This window comes from Bombina bombina, chromosome 2 (assembly GCF_027579735.1).
Source record: "Bombina bombina isolate aBomBom1 chromosome 2, aBomBom1.pri, whole genome shotgun sequence".
Taxonomy (NCBI): domain Eukaryota; kingdom Metazoa; phylum Chordata; class Amphibia; order Anura; family Bombinatoridae; genus Bombina; species Bombina bombina.
The window spans coordinates 957,999,854-958,022,353 of NC_069500.1; the positions used below are offsets into that span (position 1 = coordinate 957,999,854).

At 37.6% G+C, this 22,500-nt stretch overlaps 1 protein-coding gene across 1 annotated transcript in view; it reads left to right on the forward strand.

The window, feature by feature from the left end:
- The window catches only part of BMPR1B (bone morphogenetic protein receptor type 1B), a 729,768-nt gene that overhangs the window by 71,457 nt on the left and 635,811 nt on the right, over positions 1-22,500 (forward strand). The window contains exon 2 of the mRNA XM_053703451.1: positions 9,057-9,142. The gene's annotated coding sequence lies outside the window, so the exon portion shown is untranslated. The remainder of the gene's footprint in view (positions 1-9,056; positions 9,143-22,500) is intronic.

Genomic DNA, 22,500 nt, shown 5'->3' on the forward strand with positions numbered 1-22,500 from the left:
TGGGGCAAAGTGGGTCCTCCAGACGGGTAGAAACTCTTCATTCAAGCCGGTGCAGAAGTGGTCCTCCAGACAGGCAGAAGGTCTTCATCCAACGGCTATCTTCATCCTTTCCGGCGCGGAGCGGGTCCATCTTCAAGACAGCCGATGCAGAGCATACTCTTCCAACGACGTCTTCTTGCTGAATGAATATCACTTTAAGTGACGTCATCCAAGATGGCGTCCCTTCAATTCCGATTGGCTGATAGAATTCTATCAGCCAATCGGAATTAAGGGTAGAAAAAGTCCTATTTGCTGATGCAGATCAGCTAATAGGATTTGAATTTAAATCCTATGGGTTGGCTGAATCCAATCAGCCAATAGGGATTGAGCTTGCATTCCATTGGCTGATTGGAACAGCCAATAGAATGCCAGCTCAATCCTATACCATGAAAAAAGAGAGGGGAAACAGCTGAACCACCCCAACAGCAGCACCTTAGCCACCCCCTTAAAGGGACATAAAACCCAATTGTTTTCTTTCATGATTAAGACATAAAATTTTAAATCAACTTTCTAATTTACATGTATTATTATATTTTCTTTTGTTTTCTTGTTATCCTTTGTTGAAAGCAGAAATGTAAGCTCAAGAAGTGTGCACGTGTCTGCAGCACTATATGGCAGCAGTTTTTGCAGACATTAGCATTATACATTAGCAGGAGCACTAGATGGGCAGCACTATTTCCTGTCATGTAGGGCTTCAGGCATGTATGTGCATGCTACCATACCATGTATCACTTCAACAAAGAATAACATGAGAATGAAATGAATTTGATCATAGAAGTAAATTGGAAACTTTTAAAAATGGTATCCTCTATCTGAATCATGAAAGAGAAAAAATTTGGGTTTAAGTGTCCCTTTAAATTACAATCGATGTGTCAAAAAATCAGCAAAAGCTGTACGAGAGATGCAATTTTGCAAATGATTCTTTTTGCCTGTATATTTATATGCAGTGGATTTCTTTCTACATTCAGAATAATAGAACATTAGCCCTTTTTATATAACATTTTAACAACCTCATAATGTTCAAAAATACTTTTTTTCATTTAGTATAGATATGTAGACAGTCATATTGTTTATATAGTAATATGCAAGTTGCTTATTTTGTCCCATGTTTAATGGCTTCCATATGCTTATGAGTTATCCTAAAGAGTGTTTACAATTAAGTAATTTATTTTTAAAGCCTAAACAAATATTTTGGGCAAACTACAGTCACCATTTTTGTACAGAACTAACAGATACAGATGCTGCAGCATTCTGAACTGGTTTCAAACACCTCAAACTTTATTTGTGCAGCTTAAAGTCAAAATTAATATTATATTATTTCTGTAGCACTTTTCTTTTCAAGGGACTAAACTTATCTGGTCTGAGGAAAATGAAAAATTGTTATTATTACAGCCTTAAAGGGACAGTATACTATAAAATTGTTTTTCCCTTCAATGTGTTTTACAATTACTTTTTTTTACCAGCTGCAGAGTATAAAATGTATGAGATTTGCTTTTTTAAGGCTTATTTGTGTATATGAATTAGCTGATTTTGTGTTTTGAAGCCACAACCTAATAAAATGGGTTGATCTTGTAGGTATAATCAGATCTCATTACTTTATCAAATTGTGTACATATACCTGCTTCTTTATCTTATATCTGTCCATAAACCAATCACCATACTGAGAGAACAATGGAGAATTAACATTGTATTGGCCTTATCTGTTTCTATTACCCACTGTGAGTGTAATTTCTAATACTGGCTGTGTTAACTTTCAGGATGGGTGGGGATACCACAGGCTAAATAAACTATTTCAAATTCAATATAAGGGTAAAGTAAATACTTGTAAACAATTTAATACACTCCAGCAGGTAAAGAGGATCATTGGGAACAAATTAAAGGGGAGAAAATTTTAGAGTAAACTGTCCCTGTCTATCTATCAAGTTTTGTAGTACATAAACAGGGAAAGCAGTTTAGGGGGCGACGACAGAGAATGAAAGTATATTGGAAAGAACATAGAGTAGAGGAATTTGAAGGAACAATAAAGATAACATTTTCAGGGAGAAACAGGACAATAGTGGCTATTTTTATCAAAATAACTAAGAGTGATGGACTTGAAATGGACTTACCTGGATAACAACCTGCAACCATGAGGTTTGAATAGGTACTACAGTTCTAAAAACACTTAAAGGCCATATCTTTTCTGCACCTGGAGCTTTGGAAAAGGCGGTGTAATCAAATCCTTAAAGGGACATTAAATTCAATGTTTTATTTATGGGTCAGAAAATATTTACCACATTTCAAAAGCTCTGCATTCAGCAAAAAAATGTTTTAAAAGTATGTTAAACTATCATTTCATTTGAAATAATATAAATAGTTTAGAAGGACCAGGAAACACCATTTGAAAAGCTGCTCGAATGTTTGCCTTACTTCCTTAGCTTTTGGCCAATTAAGGATAGATATAGAATAAGCTCCTGCACAATGCAGTGCACATATCAACCAATCATTGTGCTGCATGCAAGGATCTCTGCATTAAGGTATACCTTAAACAATTGCAAGCAAGGAATTTAATTTAAGACAGCATTTCTTACTCAAATTATGCCTAGGAACAAACACAAGAATTTTGAGGGTATCTACCGTATCTCCAGGGTGTATCTTCTATTTTGCTTTTTTTACTGCATTAAGGTGAAGCACATTAGCTATTGTATGATCTTCATACACAATATGGTCAAAAGGATGTAGACACCCCTACTAACTATTGAGTTCAGGAGTTTCAGACACACCACATTGAAAACAGGTGCATACAATCCAACATATAGCCATGAAATCTCCAAAGGAAAAACATTGGCTGTAACAATTACGAGTGGAGCATTATCGTTAGCATAACTCAAACAGTAACACTAATCTATTCTATTAACCCCTAAACCACCACACACCCACATTGCAAACTAATCCTCTACACTATTAACCTCAAAAAAGCAAGACCCCCACGTTCCAAACTACCCCTCTACATTATTAACTCATAAACCACCATACCCCTACACCACAAACTAGACCTCTACACTATAAATCCCTAAACTACCACACCGCCACATTGAAAACTACCCCTCTACTCTATTAACCCTCAAATTACCAGACACCACTGCAAAATACCCAATAACATCTAAACCCCCTAATCAGCTAACCCCTCTAACCTAACCTTAAGTTACCCAAAACAATAACTAAAATAGTAATTTTAGAGCAATTTTTTTTAAATAGACTTTTTTTGGGGGGGAAGGGTAACTTTGAGATTGGTGTTGGGTTTTGTTTTAATTGAAAAAGAGCTAAGTCACTTTAGGGCAATGCCTTACAAAAAAGCCATTTTAAGGGCTATTGTTGTAGTTTAGTATTAGTATAGGTTTTTTTTATTTTGGGGTGGGGTTTTTTTTTATTCGGTTTTAGAAAAGTCAAAACAGTTTTTTGGTTTTTTTTGGTCATTTCTTTTTTCTGTAATGGTATTTTTTTCTGTAATGGTATTTTTTTTTATTTTCTGTAATGTTAAATTATTTTATTTTTCAGGAAAGGTTAGTTTGTTTTTCAGGTAAGGTTAGGTTTTTTTTATTTTTAAAGGTTCTGTTAAGTTTTTTTTAAGGTAAGGTTAGTTTTTTTCAGGTAAGATTAGTTTTTTTGAGGGGTAACTTAGGAGGGGTATCTGGTTAGCGGGACTAGCTGGTTACAGGTTTAGCTGTTAGTGGGTATTTTGCGGTGGGGTTGTGGCATTCTAGGGGTTAATAGAGTAGAGTGGACTTTGAGTTGGACTATGCAGGGGGTTAGGGGTTAATAGTGTAGGGGGGACTTTTCCTGGGTGTGCTATGTGGTGGGTTAGGGATTATTAGAGTACGGGAATTATGGTGATTTGGGTTCGCGTGTGAGTATGGATGTTAGTTTTTTTTTTTACTTTTCCTCTCTCTATTGAAGTCAATGAGAGAGCACTTATATTATAACTTCTGCTCTTTGTGCGCATCAGATTAGTGCACAAGCAAAAAATATTTACTTTTACCCTGTAATACAGGTGCTAACCCGATGCACGTAAAAAACAAAAGTTGAGCAGAGTTAGTACGCGAGTGAGAGCGGTAATTACCGCTCCTCTCGTAATCTAGCCCATAGTGTGTAAAATCACTTATCATCTTTTGCATCACTTGAAACAGAGATCCAAACAGCTTCTGGAAGCAACATAAGCACAAGACCTGTGTGTCAGGAGCTTCATGAAATATGTTTCCTTGGCTGAGCTGGCTAAAGTGGTTATATCTCACACCAACACTGGAGTAATGGAAACATGTTCTCTGGAGTGGCAAATCAAGCTCTGTTATCTGGCAGTCTTATATAAGAATCTGGGTGTGGCATATGCCAGGAGAAAGCCACCTACCAGAATGCATAGTGCCTACTGTAAAGTTTGGTGGAGGAGGGATATATTGTCGTGGGGACTTTTTTTTCAGGGTATGGGGCTAGACCCCATAGTTCCAATACCAAATCATCTTAAGGGGACAGTAAACCTTAAAAAAAAAGTGTTATATAATTCTGCACATAGTGGCAGAATTATATAACATTACATTAGCCAAACGTTTTAAATCATAATGTTTGCCTTTTTATTTTTAAAAAATATCGCCGTTTTACAGACCCTCTCTCTGGGCTCTGCTGAGCGGGTCTGTTTAGTTTTTACTGAGTCGCATCGGGCCATCTGTATAGTCACAGCCCGGGCCCGACCGTGCCATTAGACTCAATGCAGCTCGCTCCCTCTGTCAGACAGAGCAGGAGCGAGCTGCATGTGTCTAATGGCGCGGTCGGTCCGGGCTGTGACTATACACGGCCCGATGCGCTCAGTAAAAACAAACAGACCCGCTCAGCAGAGCCCAGAGAGCGGGTCTGTAAAACTGCGATATTTTTTAAAAATAAAAAGGGCAACATTATGATTTAAAACATTTGGCTAATGTAATGTTATATAATTCTGCACTATGTGCAGAATTATTATAACATTTTTTTTAAGGTTTACTGACCCTTTTAATACTACAGGACACAAACACATTTTAGGACAGTTAGACACTTCCAACTTTGGACTAGAATATGAGTGGAGCAGTAGTTTGTCCCTCCCAGTCACACGTTAACTCTGCTAGACTGAAGTTTTTTGCGCTTGTCAGGTAGTGTGCTTATTACAAATTGAAAGTAAAATGTTTTCATACAAGCAACAACACGGAAGCAAATATCGCAACCATGTTAACGTATTCCGCCATAGACTTCAATGGAATGCGAAAAGTGGAAAAAAAAACTAACACCATTAATCATGCCAAAACCTGATTGCATTTTCTCAAGTGCACCAACCCGACATACATATTAATTCTTCACATTCCAAGGTTCTTCACATAGCCAAATATATTCTCTTTAGTCTTAAATAAATATGGTTATATAATGTATATATATATATATATATATATATATATATATATAATATATATATATATATAGGTCTGATGGTATTTTAGTACTATATTGATTTAATGCCCCCACTGTTACCTGTAACACATATAATAGACTATGCACAGTGTTCCTTCTTTTTGGGCTATATTTGTAATACACAGAGGAAAAGGAGAATGTAACACTACTGTAGTAAATAAAATAAGCTCTTGCTTTTTTGAAAAAGAGTGTGAGTTCCTTAATTTTTTTTGTTAATATATTTTGTTAAATATCCAGGAAATTAATTTTCTCCATGCATAAGAAAGGTTAATAAATGTTATTTGGATAGAGCAAAAACATGCCACTCGATAACAGGCATGACTAAACTGATTTACTTTTGGCTGTTGTAGAGCTAAAACCTGTGCTTATTTAAATGAGGTAGGCTATTTTATAACTTGCAGATTCTGGGAGTTTTTATAGCCATGAAAGTTTGGTGACCTTTAGCTAATTATGCATTAAAGGGATATTAAGCAGTGCTCCTTCAGTAAAAAAAGAAAAAAGTTAAATCAAAGTAAGCCTAAAATGAAGAAGATTGCGTAAAAAACATTTTTTTCTTGCATAATGAGCACTTAGAAATTCTCAGTGTAGCCCCTGTCCTCAGGTTGGGGTATGGGAGCTGACATGTTTGAAACCTAGGTTACATTGTGACTGATCTAGGCATGAGCAAGTCTGAATCCCTGTTATCTAGTTTATTCACTTAATAGTAACCAGCCTAGAAGTTTTATGACATCAGACTAAGATAAACCTTCCTGCAGAGGTCCTCTCCTCCTTGTAAAGCTGTGACAGGAAGTAAAGGACACTGCACAAACATAAGGGAAAAAAATAAACAAAAAGATAAAATCCATCCATTTAAATAGACAAATAATCCATATTGCAATTATTTGCTGCAAATCTATATTCAATATGCTTGTTAATTTAATAAGTTCTGATATATTGTATAGGGGCTTGGGGCCCCAATTCTCTTGTAAGGTCCCTCATAAGAATTGTAAAAAGGCAAATTTTATCTTGAAAGCTTTTTATCTCTCTAAGCAGGATCCAGATGTGGAGAGATATCCTAATTACAATATAATGCAAAAAATCCCCCAAAAAAATGTAGTTTGTATTTAATTTTGTTCCATTCTAGTTTGTGACTACATTTCCATTGTCAATTTATCTAAAAATAGAGAGTTGCACAGATAAGTACCCTTGCTCCTATACAACCCTGCTCCCACAAGCAGGTAGATGATATAGAAAAAAGAAAAGGATAGGTATAAGAGCACTACCAGCTATAAGAGTTAGAGATAAAATAAGTTAAAATTATGTGTAGGATATAAAGAATAACATCAGTGATAGAATTAAATATTTATTATAACAAACGCTATGGGCTAGATTTAACAAGCAGCGGATGATGTTTTCTCCGCCTGAAGTTTCGCAGGAAACTTAAGTTAAGAAGAAGCGGTCATAAGACCGCTGCTTCTTAACTTATTCGCCACCTTTTAGGTGGCAGACTGCAATCATCCTGATCCGATTGGGATGTTTGACACCCCCTGGGGCGGCATTGCACAAGCATTTCACAAGAAATACTTGTGCAATGTAAGCCTAATATTTAGCAATGTCGGGCAGACATCATTCGCTACAGCGAATCATGTCCGCCCGGGGATTTAATAAATTGACTCCTAAGTATGTACTCTACAGGATATAAAGAATAATATCAGTGATAGAATAAAATATTTATTATAACAAACGCTATGGATTCTATTTAACAAGGTCTGGTGACCTGATCTGACAATGTGGATCAGGTCCGCCAGACCTCACTGAATACAGAGAGCAATACGCTGGTGCCACGCCCGCCACCCTGCAGACTCGTGGCCAATGGGCCGCCAGCAGGGGGTGTCAATCAACCCGATCGTACTCGATCGGGTTGATTTCCGGCGATGTCTGTCTGCCTGCTCAGAGCAGGCGGACAGGTTATGGAGCAGCGGTCTTTGTGACCGCTGCTTCATAACTGCTGTTTCTGGCGAGTCTGAAGACTCGCCAGAAACACGGCCCATCAAGCTGCTTTCAGAGCTTGATAGATATTTCCCATTGTATGTACTTTATGTGACCGGTCACAAAGCTAATGTAAAAAAAATATCGCTAAGAGTACAAGCCGAAGATACAAGGTATTTCAAGTATAGGTGTTGTAGCCCTGATTTTCACTGAGCAAAACCGTTTGAATATCAGTCCCTTAGTCATTAGGTGACTAAGGGACTGATATTGAAAAGCTCTTCACTTAAGGTTAGATGATCTAAGACATCTGGTTAGTATGGAGAGATGCCTAAGAAATGTAAGAAACACAAATTTTAATTTGAAAGATATTTATCCCTCTATGCAGGGTTCTTGATGTGAAGGAGAGATTTCTACATTAAAATATAAGGTCTAAAAAAATCCTAAAGATTTTGCATGATTTTTCTCCATGCTGGCGAGTTTTTGAATATCAGGCCCTAAGACTTGAGGTTTGATATGGCTATATGATGACAGAGAGCTTTAGGAGTAAGGGTCTGATATGACTTGGCTATGTGGCTAACATAATTGCTGCAAATCCAGAAGTCCAATCTGATATTCAGTCTTAATAACAACAATAATAATAATAATAATAATAGTTATAATTAAGCAAGTATTTGTTTTTTATTTTCAAGCTTTACACGAAGATAAGACTGGCACACATTGTCATTTATAGTATTAATTAGGCACAGCGCTCAGAAAATGTTGTGAGCCCCTGCTCTAAATCATTTGCATGCTTTTCTTTTATCTTTTCCTGATTTGTTGTAACCTATACAGAATGAGATACAACACAACTTGAAGGCTCCTAGGGGCCGATTTAACAAATGGCAGGCTGACATGATTCGCTGTGGTAATCATGCCCGCCCCAACATCGCTAAATGCCAACAGCATACTCTGTCTGCATTTAACATTGTACAAGCATTTCTGGTGAAATTCTTGTGCAATGTGCCCCTGAAACATTTGCGGCCAATCGGCCGCTAGCAGGGGTATCATTTATCCCGATCGAGACGGAAATATTGGGCAGAGCAAGCAGCGTCGGCTACTTGATAAATCTCCCCCCAAGTCTTAACCTGGGGGCATATTTATCAATGTGCGAGTGGACATGATACGAAGTAGCGTATCATGTCCGCTGCACATCGATAAATGCCGGTGCAATGCCTCCCCCCTTGCAGATTTGCGGCCGCTAGCAGGGGGTGTCAATAAACCCGATCATATTCTTTAGATGCAAGGGGCATCAAGCTCCATACGGAGCCTGATACATATGCCCCTGGTCTCTAACATGGTAACCAAAAACAATTTAAAAATATAATTACCTGATAGTCTTTATAATTGATCTGCTCTGAGACTTGACAATACACTGTTCCTACATATAACAGTGTCAGTGAGTTTTATCCAGATCTGTAAAGAATGGCCCCAAAAATAGGGAACTGGCTGAAGATTGCGATAAATTGATTATGTAAGTAGTTATGAGAGTTTATAACTTGAAGTTGTGCTAAACTCATTAAAAAACTTTACAAATCACTTTATAGGTACAGAAGAATATTAGAAATCTGATTGGCTGCATTGCCCCAAGCAGTGAAGAGATTACAGATCATCCTTGGAGGCTGCAAAACTGGTATGTAGTGTGCAAAAATATACAACAAAAAGAATCACATTTTATAAAGTTCTCTACAGTTTCATTATTAGTAACCAATCTGTTTATAGTCTAATTAGCGATTAAATGGACATTCTTATGTAATTATAAGGTAATAATAAAATACTGCAATAATAAAATTCCCTGATTTATAATATTATTTTATTGTTATGTAAAATAATGTTGGTTTGGGTTTAACTTCTGAAAAGGGTTTAACACACAGTTAAACATTTACTAAGGAACCACAATGTATTGCCTGCCTGATGAACCAATCATGAGAGGCATACAGATGTAGCAGTAATCTCCGGGCATGACCTTTTTAGGCCTGGTACCACAGTGTGTCTTGTGTGCCAGCTGAACTATGTCTTTAATCATTGTTTAGAGGTAAACTACACAGTTATCAATGAGCATTCATGTACCAATATTATGCTCTAACAAATCAGAACATTATTATTACATTATAACTTTTAGGTTTAAAGTGAAAACTAACCTGTTATCTGTTTCTTTTGTTTTGTTTCCATTGCTCAGCCAACAAACCTATCTTTTTCATGTTCATTAGAAAACTTTATCAGAAAGCATGATTATTTTATCATGTAAATTCTCTTACCTAGCTAGAGATAAGCTGGGAATAAAAGTGTTTCTTTTTTAACCTGTTGACAAATTAGAAAAGAGTGATTACTTTTCCTTTTGAAACTGTAATTGGCAGAAATTCCCTACTCATTCACTGTAGCTGCAATGCCTGTAATCCTATTATTTAAATTCAATAGCTTTTGTACTCTCAGTGCTAACGTTGGCAGTGATTAAATAGCGTGATTACTGGATAGCTAACTGTAGTACGAGGTAATAAAGTACCCGTTCGCAAGGATTAAAGGGGAAATTTCCTCCAAGCAGGTAACCTTTCATAGATTAGGCAAAAATATTGAATCGTAGACTTAGATAAAGTTATATCTTAATTAAACTAAGCAGTGTATTTGTTCATGAAACAAGTTTTAATTGTGCATTTCTTAATCTGCTTTTGTAATGGAATAGTTAATTATGAGATTGTTGTCTGATTCCATAAATATGCTTTTCCCTTGCAATTTAGTTCAAAATAAGGCTTATCTTAAAGGAACAGTAAGCAGTAAAAACACCTTGGAGCGTATCATGTCCGCCTGATATCGCTGAATGCCGACAGTGTATTTAACATTGAACAAACAGTTGTAGTGAACTGCTTGTGCAATGCCGCCCTGCAGGGGGTGTCAATCAACCCGAACGTACATGATCGGGCGGATTGATGTCCACAGTCTCAGAGGTGGCAGACCAGTTAAGGAGCAGCGGTCTTAAGACTGCTGCTTCATAACTGCTGTTTCCGGCTAGCCGGAAGGCTTGCGCAGTAACAGGGACGGCCATTCAGCCCTTGATAAATTGGACCCCTTGTCATTACAAGACATTTGTGTTGTGTTGTGTTGTGTTGCTATATAATAACATATCAGCTAAGTTTTAAAGGGACAGTCTTCGTAAACATTTTTATTGTTTAAAAAGATAGATAATCCCTTTATTACCCATTCTCCAGTTTTGCATAACCAACACTGATATAATAATACAGAAACAGGTGTCCTGGCACTCCCAAAAAAACACAAGTGCGGCAAGGAAGATAAAATTTCACAGAAATTTTATTTCATCCAGTAAAAACATAAATGGATCCAACACATGAATACCATAGATAGTATAAGAACAAAAAAAAGAAATAATGACCTTGGCCCCTCTGCACCAGACGCGTTTCATGCTGAGTTAACACTTGATCACTGCTAGTAGGAGGGATCAAGGTACAAGGCTTTTAAATGTAGAAGCACCAATAGCAACACTGCTAAAATTAACCCCTAATTTTGTTCGGTTGCTGGTCTAAGGAGACAAAATTCATGACCCTAATAGATAGATTAGACTAAAGTATATTAAGGTGCTAAGGAAAAACTCCTAAGGTAAGGAGTAAAATTCCTAGTTATCAAAAATATAAAAAATATATAAAAAAATATTACATTACCTCAATTGCAAAAGGTGGTTAGTATTTAAACATATGTGATTAAAGTTTATAAAAAAAAAAAAAGGAAAAAAAGGCAATGTTTAATGTTTAATAAACACATCCACATCCATTCTAAAGTTTAGACCGTAAGGTTGTCTGGTGTTTAATTTAAGAATCCAGAATACCTCTCTTACATTAAGCTTCTTCTCCCTATTACCACCCCTCCGTCCTACTGGGACAAAATCTATTCCCTGTAATTTTAATAGAGAGCCATCTGATTTGTGTTGAGTTCTGAAATGCCTGGCTATTGGGGTTGTAGATTCAGGGTCTTCTATGGACCTAAGGTGTTCGAGAAATCTATCTCTCAGGGCTCTCTTGGTTTTGCCTGTATATTGAAGTTTACAACCCTGGCAAATTTGTAAATAGAGCACATAAGTTGTTTTACAATTGATAAAAAAAATCGAATGTCAAATGTCTTGTTGTTATCAGTGGCAGTAGCCACAATAGTTTTTCCTTGAGTAATATGTTGACAAGCCTTACATCTGGAGCCACAACATTTGTAGCAACCCTTTCATTGAGTAAACCATGTAGTGTTTACTTGTTTGGGAAGCATAGATGGAGAGAGTTCATTTCTTAGTGTTTTTGCTTTTTTGGATATAAATTTAACACCATCCTTAAAGGGACAGTATACTGTAAAATAGTTTTTCCCTTAATGTGTTTACAATTGCTTTTTTTACCAACTGCAGAGTAAAAAATGTATGAAAATTAGCTTTTTAAGGTTTATTTGTGTATATTAAAGCTCTGATTTTGTGTTTTGAAGCCACAGCCTAATAAAATAGGTTGAGCTTGTAGGTATAATCAGATCTCATTACTGTATCACATTGTGTACATATACCTGCATCTTTATCTTATATCTGTCCATAAAACAATCACCAGTACTTTTAGAGAACAATGGAAAATCAACATGTTATTACCTTATCTCTGCTATATCCCACTGGTAGTGTAATTTCTTCTGCTGGCTGTGTTTACAAAGCTTATCTATAGCTTGGACCTGCGGCCACAAACTTATAGAATAGGTGGGGATACCACATGCTAAATCAACTATTTCAAATGCCAATATAAGGGTAAAGTAGCTACTTGTTAACAATTTAATACACTCCAGCAGGTAAAGTGGATCATTGGGAACAAATTAAAGGGGAGAACATTTTTGAGTAAACTGCCCCTTTAACAATACTGGAGAGTATAGGATCGCTATGCAAGATCGGTATACATTGTTTAATCAGTTTGCAAATGACATGACTGTTATATTAATATACTTTTTTACCTCTGTGATTACCTTGTATCTAAGCCTTTTGCAGACTGCCCCCTTATCTCAGTGCTTTTTACAAACTTGCATTTCATGCAATTAGTGCTGATTTATGCATAATTTCACGTGAGTGACCACAATGTTATCTATATGGCACACATGAACTGGCACCGTCTAGCTGTGGAAAACTGTCAACATGCACTCAGATAAGAGGTAGCCTTCAAGGGCTTAAAAATTAGCATATGAACTTACCTAGGTTTAGCCTTCAACAAAGAATACCAAGAGAACAAAGTAAATGTGATGCTAAAAGTAAATTGGAAAGTTGTTTAAAATTGCATGCCTTGTCTGAATCATGAAAGTTAAATTTTGAGTTTATTGTCCCTTAAATGTTTTTTAAACAAATTAACATCCTTTTTTTGCTGCAATTATTTATCAATAGCAAACATCATCCACATCTGCATTTTATGGGGGAGCCAATCTGTGCTTTAGTCTGGAGACAACAAGGCTAGTCCTGGCTAGTACAGAGTGCATTGTTTTGCATGATTCAGAGGCATCTACTTATCAAGCCGTCAACTTACTTGCATTCGACGGCACCAATACGCTCGCCTAAGATCGCCTAACATCGCGGCCGCGGTCCTGAATACGTTCTCCAAAGTTACCAAAAAAGCTGTCAAAAAGCCATGCACCAAGTACAGGACGATGAGCAGCAGACTGTTGTTAACTAACAGTCATTGATCTCGCTGCTTTTCGGCTTTTTCCCAGCTTTATTGGTACCCTGTCACTAAACACCCACACTATACTATACTGTTTACCCCCTATACCGTCGCTCCCGGAGCTCACCGCAACTCTAATAAATGTATTAACCCCTAAACCGCCGCTCACGGACCCCGCTGCAACTAAATAAAGTGTTTAACCCCTAAACCACTGCTCCCGGAGCCCACTGCCACCTACATTATACTTATTAACCCCTAATCTGCTGCCCCCTACCGCCGACACCTACATTATACTTATTAACCCCTAAATCTGCCGCCACCTACACCGCCGCCACCTACATTATACTTATTAACCCCTAATCTGCATCCCTACATCGCCGCCACCTACCTACATTTATTAACCCCTAATCTGCCGCCCCCAACGTCGCCGCCACTATATTACATTTATTAACCCCTAAACCTAATTCTAACCCTAACCCTAAATAAATCTAAATAAATATTCCTATCATTAACTAAATTATTCCTATTTAAAACTAAATACTTACCTATAAAATAAACCCTAAGGCCTAGATTTAGAGTTGGGCGGTAGCCGTCAAAACCAGCGTTAGAGGCTCCTAACGCTGGTTTTTACCGCCCTCTGGTATTTGGAGCCAGTCATTAAAGGGTCTAACGCTCACTTTCCAGCCGCGACTTTTCCATACCGCAGATCCCCTTACGTCAATTGCGTATCCTATCTTTTCAGTGGGATCTTTCTAACGCCGGTATTTAGAGTCGTGGCTGAAGTGAGCGTTAGAAATCTAACGACAAAACTCCAGCCGCAGAAAAAAGTCAGTAGTTAAGAGCTTTCTGGGCTAACGCCGGTTTATAAAGCTCTTAACTACTGTGCTCTAAAGTACACTAACACCCATAAACTACCTATGCACCCCTAAACCGAGGTCCCCCCACATCGCCGCCACTCTATTCAAATTTTTTAACCCCTAATCTGCCGACCGCACGCCGCTGCCACCTACATTATCTCTATGAACCCCTAATCTGCTGCCCCTAACACCGCCGAACCCTATATTATATTTATTAACCCCTAATCTGCCCCCCTCACCGTCGCCTCCACCTGCCTACACTTATTAACCCCTAATCTGCCAAGCGGACCGCACCGCTACTATAATAAAGTTATTAACCCCTAATCCGCCTCACTCCCGCCTCAATAACCCTATAATAAATAGTATTAACCCCTAATCTGCCCTCCCTAACATCGCCGACACCTAACTTCAAGTATTAACCCCTAATCTGCCGATCGGAGCTCACCGCTACTCTAATAAATTTTTTAACCCCTAAAGCTAAGTCTAACCCTAACCCTAACACCCCCCTAAGTTAAATATAATTTTATTCTAACAAAATAAATTAACTCTTCTATCAAGCCGCATCTTCAATCTTCTTTCTTCCGGAGCGGAGCGGAGCCATCTTCTTCCAAGCCGACGCGGAACATCCTCTTCAACCGACGCCTACTGACGGTTCCTTTAAATGACGTCATCCAAGATGGCGTCCCTCGAATTCCGATTGGCTGATAGGATTCTATCAGCCAATCGGAATTAAGGTAGGAATATTCTGATTGGCTGATGGAATCAGCCAATCAGATTCAAGTTCAATCCGATTGGCTGATTGGATCAGCCAATCAGATTGAGCTTGCATTCTATTGGCTGTTCCGATCAGCCAATAGAATGCGAGCTCAATCTGATCAGCCAATCAGAATATTCCTACCTTAATTCCAATTGGCTGATAGAATCCCATCAGCCAATCGGAATTCGAGGGACGCCATCTTAGATGACGTCATTTAAAGGAACCGTCATTCAGCGAGTAGGCGTCGGTTGAAGAGGATGTTCTGCATCGGCTTGGAAGAAGATGGCTCCGCTCCGGAAGAAAGAAGATTGAAGATGCGGCTTGATAGAAGACTTCATCCCGATGATGGACTCCCGACTTCAGCCCGATGATGGAGTTCTTCAGCCGCCGCTTGGATCCAGACTTCAGCCCGAGGATGGACATCACTCTTCAGCCCCCCGCTTGGGCTTGGATCAAGACTTCGGACCCTCTTCTGGACAGATCGGGACCCGGTGAGGTGAAGACAAGGTAGGGAGATCTTCAGGGGCTTAGTGTTAGGTTTATTTAAGGGGGGTTTGGGTTAGATTAGGGGTATGTGGGTGGTGGGTTGTAATGTTGGGGGGGGTATTGTATGTGTTTTTTTTTACAGGCAAAAGAGCTGAATTCTTTGGGGCATGTCCCGCAAAGGGCCCTTTTCAGGGCTGGTAAGGTAAAAGAGCTTTGAACTTTTTTAATTTAGAATAGGGTAGGGCATTTTTTTATTTTGGGGGGCTTTGTTATTTTATTAGGGGGCTTAGAGTAGGTGTAATTAGTTTAAAATTGTTGTAATATTTTTCTAATGTTTGTAAATATTTTTTTATTTTTTGTAACTTAGTTCTTTTTTATTTTTTGTACTTTAGTTAGTTTATTTAATTGTATTTATTTGTAGGTATTGTATTTAATTAATTTATTGATAGTGTAGTGTTAGGTTTAATTGTAGATAATTGTAGGTATTTTATTTAATTAATTTATTGATAGTGTAGTGTTAGGTTTAATTATAGATAATTGTAGGTATTGTATTTAATTCATTTATTGATAGTGTAGTGTTAGGTTTAATTGTAACTTAGGTTAGGATTTATTTTACAGGTAATTTTGTAATTATTTTAACTATTTTAGCTATTAAATAGTTATTAACTATTTAATAGCTTATTGTACCTGGTTAAAATAAATACAAAGTTGCCTGTAAAATAAATATTAATCCTAAAATAGCTATAATATAATTTTAATTTATATTGTAGCTATATTAGGGTTTATTTTACAGGTAAGTATTTAGCTTTAAATAGGAATAATTTATTTAATAAGAGTTAATTTATTTCGTTAGATAAAAATTATATTTAACTTAGGGGGGTGTTAGTGTTAGGGTTAGACTTAGCTTTAGGGGTTAATCCATTTATTACAGTAGCGGCGAGATTCGGTCGGCAGATTAGGGGTTAATAATTGAAGTTAGGTGTCGGCGATGTTAGGGAGGGCAGATTAGGGGTTAATACAATTTATTATAGGGTTATTGAGGCGGGGAGTGAGGCGGATTAGGGGTTAATAACTTTATTATAGTAGCGGTGCGGTCCGCTCGGCAGATTAGGGGTTAATAAGTGTAGGCAGGTGGAGGCGACGTTGTGAGGGGCAGATTAGGGGTTAATAAATATAATATAGGGGTCGGCGGTGTTAGGGGCAGCAATTTAGGGGTACATAGGGATAATGTAGGTAGCGGCGGTTTACGGAGCGGCAGATTAGGGGTTAAAAAAAATATGCAGGTGTCAGCGATAGCGGGGGCGGCAGATTAGGGGTTAATAAGTGTAAGGTTAGGGGTGTTTAGACTCGGGGTACATGTTAGAGTGTTAGGTGCAGACGTAGGAAGTGTTTCCCCATAGAAAACAATGGGGCTGCGTTAAGAGCTGAACGCTGCTTTTTTGCAGGTGTTAGGTTTTTTTTCAGCTCAAAATGCCCCATTGTTTTCTATGGGGGAATCGTGCACGAGCACGTTTTTGAATCTGGCCGCGTCCGTAAGCACCGCTGGTATCTAGAGTTGCAGTGGCGTTAAATTATGCTCTACGCTCCCTTTTTGGAGCCTAACGCAGTGAAAACCCAGCCATTCTGTGAACTCTAAATACCAGCAGTATTTAAAAGGTGCGGGGGAAAAAAAGCATGCGTAGCTAACGCACCCCTTTGGCCGCCAAACTCTAAATCTAGCCGTAAGATAGCTACAATATAACTAATAGTTACATTGTATTTAGCTTAGGGTTTATTTTTATTTTACAGGCAAGTTTGTATTTATTTTAACTAGGTACAATAGTTATTAAATAGTTATTAACTATTTAATAACTTCCTAGTTAAAATAAATACAAATATACCTGTAAAATAAAACCTAACCTAAATTACAATTACAGAAGTGAGGATAGGTGTGGGATAAGCGCTCCAACAAATAGAGCTAACCAGAATAATATATATATAAAATGAAATAACAAGAGGACCCAATGTTGCTAAGAAATAAAAAGTTTTTTTATAATAAATTTATATAGCGGTTTTGGGCAAATATCATGTTAACACATACAAATTTACAGAAGATACCAGCATCTAAAACAATAAAACATCATAAATGTATTAAAAAACAAGGGGGATCGGCCGATATATTTAGGGCACAAATATAAAAGAATTCACTAGAAAAAGGAGGTATCAACGGCACTACTTAGCCTAATGTGGCTTAAATATTTCTAATTCCCTATTTAACCCCAATTGGTCCTTAATATATGTGGGGATAATTCCCCTAAGAGAATGTGGACTGCTAAAGGTGCTATGTAGTTTTCAACATGTGAAACTAGGTAGAGAGAGGCTCTAACTCGACAGACTACATGTATAGCACTCTTGGGGGTTAATATAGGGTATAATTCTGTATGGTATGAAAGACTCTATTCCTATAGGCAAAATAGAGTTACTGATGGTCTAGTGAGTTTGCGTGTTCCACGTTAAAACATAACTTTTATTGTGTCAAACTTAATAAAAATTGCTGGAAATAAATTTAAAAACACACTTAGATGCTAAAAACTCAATGGTTAGCCTGTTCTTTGTAAGTAGATTCTAGCCAGGTGGGTTCTAGGTTATGTTGGTAACCTTCTAAAGTATAATTGCAACAAGTTAGTAAACCTGATGTATATTATACTTTATATTATTATAAAGTATATTATCCACCAGTAAACAGCATTGAGGTGATATAATAGAATTAGAGCTGTATTAACCAAAGGTCAAATCACAATACACAGTAACTGTTGTGTATAACTAAGTAATGTCTTATAAAGATTATTACTATTTAAGACTACAGAATATTTTACTCTGTTAGGTCCATTACACGGATATACATACAACTTTTACAGGACCTCTTGTTATAAGTCTGCATCAGGTTTACTAACTTGTTGCAATTATACTTTAGAAGGTTACCAACATAACCTAGAACCCACCTGGCTAGAATCTACTTACAAAGAACAGGCTAACCATTGAGTTTTTTAGCATCTAAGTGTGTTTTTAAATTTATTTCCAGCAATTTTTATTAAGTTTGACACAATAAAAGTTATGTTTTAACGTGGAACACGCAAACTCACTAGACCATCAGTAACTCTATTTTGCCTATAGGAATAGAGTCTTTCATACCATACAGAATTATACCCTATATTAACCCCCAAGAGTGCTATACATGTAGTCTGTCGAGTTAGAGCCTCTCTCTACCTAGTTTCACATAAAAGAATTCACTGTTTAGAATCTACGAAAAAATAAGGTAAACAGTAAAAATTTATCTATGAATAAACTTGATTAGGACAGATAACTCTTATCACAGTAATATTAACTCGCTATATATTACCAATACTTTGATCAAACAGTTAGGTTTTCAAGCATAGTGTATGGTGAAGGCGTCTGATCTGTTAGCCGTTAAGAGTAACTGTGAGTGATGAGTCGTGAGGTTTGACGTCACGTCACCTGACTAGTAATTTTCCTCCAATCCCTGTAATGGGCCTGGACACAGTAACTTTTTTAAAAAATATCCAGTTGGAAATATACAATTGTGTCAAAGTATAATTGGTATGTAACAGTTAGTAGCGATACTTGCAAATGTCCAAAGTCCAATGGTCTTTTCCAAGTTATGTAGCAAGTTTGTTATATCAGCGGCTCTAGATTGTGCAAAATGTTGATCCGTTCTTTTTTATCTGTTTTAGGAAGTTAGTCTGTTTTTTGATAAAGCTCCTAAGCACTTTGTTGTTATCCATACTGTTGTATTAAATAGGGCTATGATGGGAGCAAGATGAAACAGAGGGGCACACAGGAATTATTCATACATCCGTCTCAGTGTTTAATCAAAGAGATAGAAATGAACCTGTTTGCAGTGCCGGTGGAACAGTTCAGCAAATGGGTGGCTTTAGATAAAGTTGGATTTGTTACACACAGGGATTATTCATATGTCTTCTCTCTATATATATCATAGAGATAGAGATGAACCTGTGAATTGTAACACTATTGACAATAAATATCAGAAAACAGAAGTAAGCAAATATACGCGTTTCGGCAGTGTTAGCTGCCTTTATCAAGAACTTTTGTAAGTTATAATTACACCTAACACTACAATATAATTAAATAAATTCCCTAAACTAAATACAATTAAATAAAATTATCTAAAGTACAAAAAAACAAACACTAAATTACAGAAAACAATAAACAAATTACAAGATTTTTAAACTAATTACACCTAATCTAATCCCCCCTAACAAAATAAAAAAGCCCCCCCAAAATAAAAAATGCCCTACACTACACTAAATTACAAATAGCCCTTAAAAGGGCCTTTTGCGGGGCATTGCCCCAAAGTAATCATCTTTTACCTGTAAAAAAAAGTACAAATCCCCCCCAACATTAAAACCCACCACCCACACAACCAACCCTACTCTAAAACCCACCCAATCCCCCCTTAAAAAAAACTAACACTAACCCCTTGAAGATCACCTTACCGTGAGAAATCTTCACCCAACCTCAACGAAGCTGGCAGAAGTTGTCCTCCAGATGGGCAGAAGTCTTCATCCAGACGGCATCTTCTATCCTCATCCATCTGGCGCGGAGCTGCTCCATCTTCTAGACATCCAACACGGAGCATCCTCTTCATCCAACGTCTTCTTGAACAATGAAGGTTCCTTTAAGTGACATCATCCAAGATGGCGTCCCTTCAATGCCGATTGGCTGATAGAATTCTATCAGCCAATCGGAACTAAGGTAGGAAAAATCCTATTGGCTGATTGCATCAATCAGCCAATAGGATTGAGCTCGCATTCTATTGGCTGATTGAAACAGCAGATTATGGGTTAATAAGTATAATGTAGGTGGAGGTGCAATCGATGTCTTCTTACTAAATGACGGTTCCTTTAAGTGAAGTCATCCAAGATGGCGTCCCTTAGATTCCGATTGGCTGATAGAATTCTATTAGCCAATCGGAATTAAGGTAGAAAAAATCCTATTGGCTGATGCAATCAGCCAATAGGATTGAAGTTCAATCCTATTGGCTGATCCAATCAGCCAATAGGATTGAGCTCGCATTCTATTGGCTGATTGGAACAGCAGATTATGGGTTAATAAGTATAATGTAGGTGGCGGTGGTGTGGGGGGGCAGATAAGGGGTGTTTAGGCTCGGGGTACATGTTAGGGTGTTAGGTGTAAACGTTACCATAGGAATCAATGGGATATCGAGCAGCAGCGAACATGAGCTTTCACTGCTTTCAGACTCCCATTGATTCCAATGGCATCCGCTGCCTCCAGGTCAGCGGATTGAAAACCAGGTACACTGGGCCGGAATAGTGGCGAGCGTACGTGGTAGAAATTTGATAACTAGCAAAAGTAGTCAGATTGTGCCGAATTTGCATCCGGAACATCTGTAGTGATGTAAGCATCGATATGTGTCGGACTGAGTCTGGCGGATCGTATGTTACGTCACAAAATTCTACTTTTGCCGGTCTGTAGGGTTTGATAACTAAGGCGAATCAGGCTCGCCACAAATACGCTGCTGAATTCCAGCGTATTTGCGGTTGACGGCTTGATAAGTAGATGCCAGAGAGAGCATATCGTTTTCAGACACTTTTAAATTCACTTCTATTTTCAAATGTGCTTCGTTCTCTTAGTATCCCTTGTTAAAAAATTAATACACACATATTATACACTAGTGGGAGCTGCTGCTAATTGGTGCCTGTAAACATTTGTCTCCTGTTATTGGCTAAATAGATATTTTCAACTTCCTTTCAGTAGTGCAATGCTGTCCCTTCAGCAATGGATAACAAGAGAATGAAGAAAATTTGATAATAGAATTAAATTGGAAAGTTATTTAAAATTGTATCTTCTATCTGAATCATAAAATATTTTTGGGGGGCTTACTATACCTTTAAGGACAAATATGTGTAAACAGGGTGCAGTTTAAGTTCTGGGAATTAGAAACTGCTCAATTTTTAGAGCTAAATTACATGGAATGAGGGCAAAATAAATAATTAAAGTATATTGTAAAGTTTTTCCATAATCCATAACTAATCCTTTTTTTTTACACAAATCCTAAGGTGTTTAATTTTCCTTATAGCCTACACTACATGATCTGTAAATTGTTTTTGATGGCCATAATATTTCATTGACAAATTTTCAAACAAATTACAGGTCTACATTTACATTTGATCCTTGTCAGAATTCAAATCAAGGACCTCAAGAATTTGTAAAACATTACAAACATTCGGCTAGATTTAGAGTTTTGTCGGTAACGACCCGCGTATCTAACGCTGGCTTTTTTCTGGCCGCACCTTTAAAATAACTCTGGTATTGAGAGTCCACAGAATGGCTGCGTTAGGCTCCAAAAAAGGAGCGTACAGCATATTTAACGCAACTGCAACTCTCGATACCAGAGTTGCTTATGGACGCAGCCAGCCTCAAAAACGTGCTCGTGCACGATTCCCCCATAGGAAACAATGGGGCTGTTTGAGCTGAAAAAAAAAACCTAACACCTGCAAAAAAGCCGTGTTCATCTCCTAACGCAGCCCCATTGTTTCCTATGGGGAAACACTTCCAACGTCTGCACCTAACACTCTAACATGTACCCCGAGTCTAAACACCCCTAACCTTACACTAATTAACCCCTATTCTGCCGCCCCCGCTATCGCTGACCCCTGCATATTATTATTAACCCCTAATCTGCCGCTCCGTAAACCGTCGCTACTTACATTATCCCTATGTACCCCTAATCTGCTGCCCCTAACACCGCCGACCCCTATATTATATTTATTAACCCCTAATCTGCCCCCCACAACGTCGCCTCCACCTGCCTACACTTATTAACCCCTAATCTGCCGAGCGGACCGCACCGCTATTATTATAAAGTTATTAACCCCTAATCCTCCTCACTAACCCTATAATAAATTGTATTAACCCCTAATCTGCCCTCCCTAACATCGCCGACACCTAACTTCAATTATTAACCCCTAATCTGCCGACTGGAGCTCACCGCTATTCTAATAAATGTATTAACCCCTAAAGCTAAATCTAACCCTAACACTAACACCCCCCTAAATTAAATATAATTTTAATCTAACGAAATTAATTAACTCTTATTAAATAAATTATTCCTATTTAAAGCTAAATACTTACCTGTAAAATAAATCCTAATATAGCTTCAATATAAATTATATTTATATTA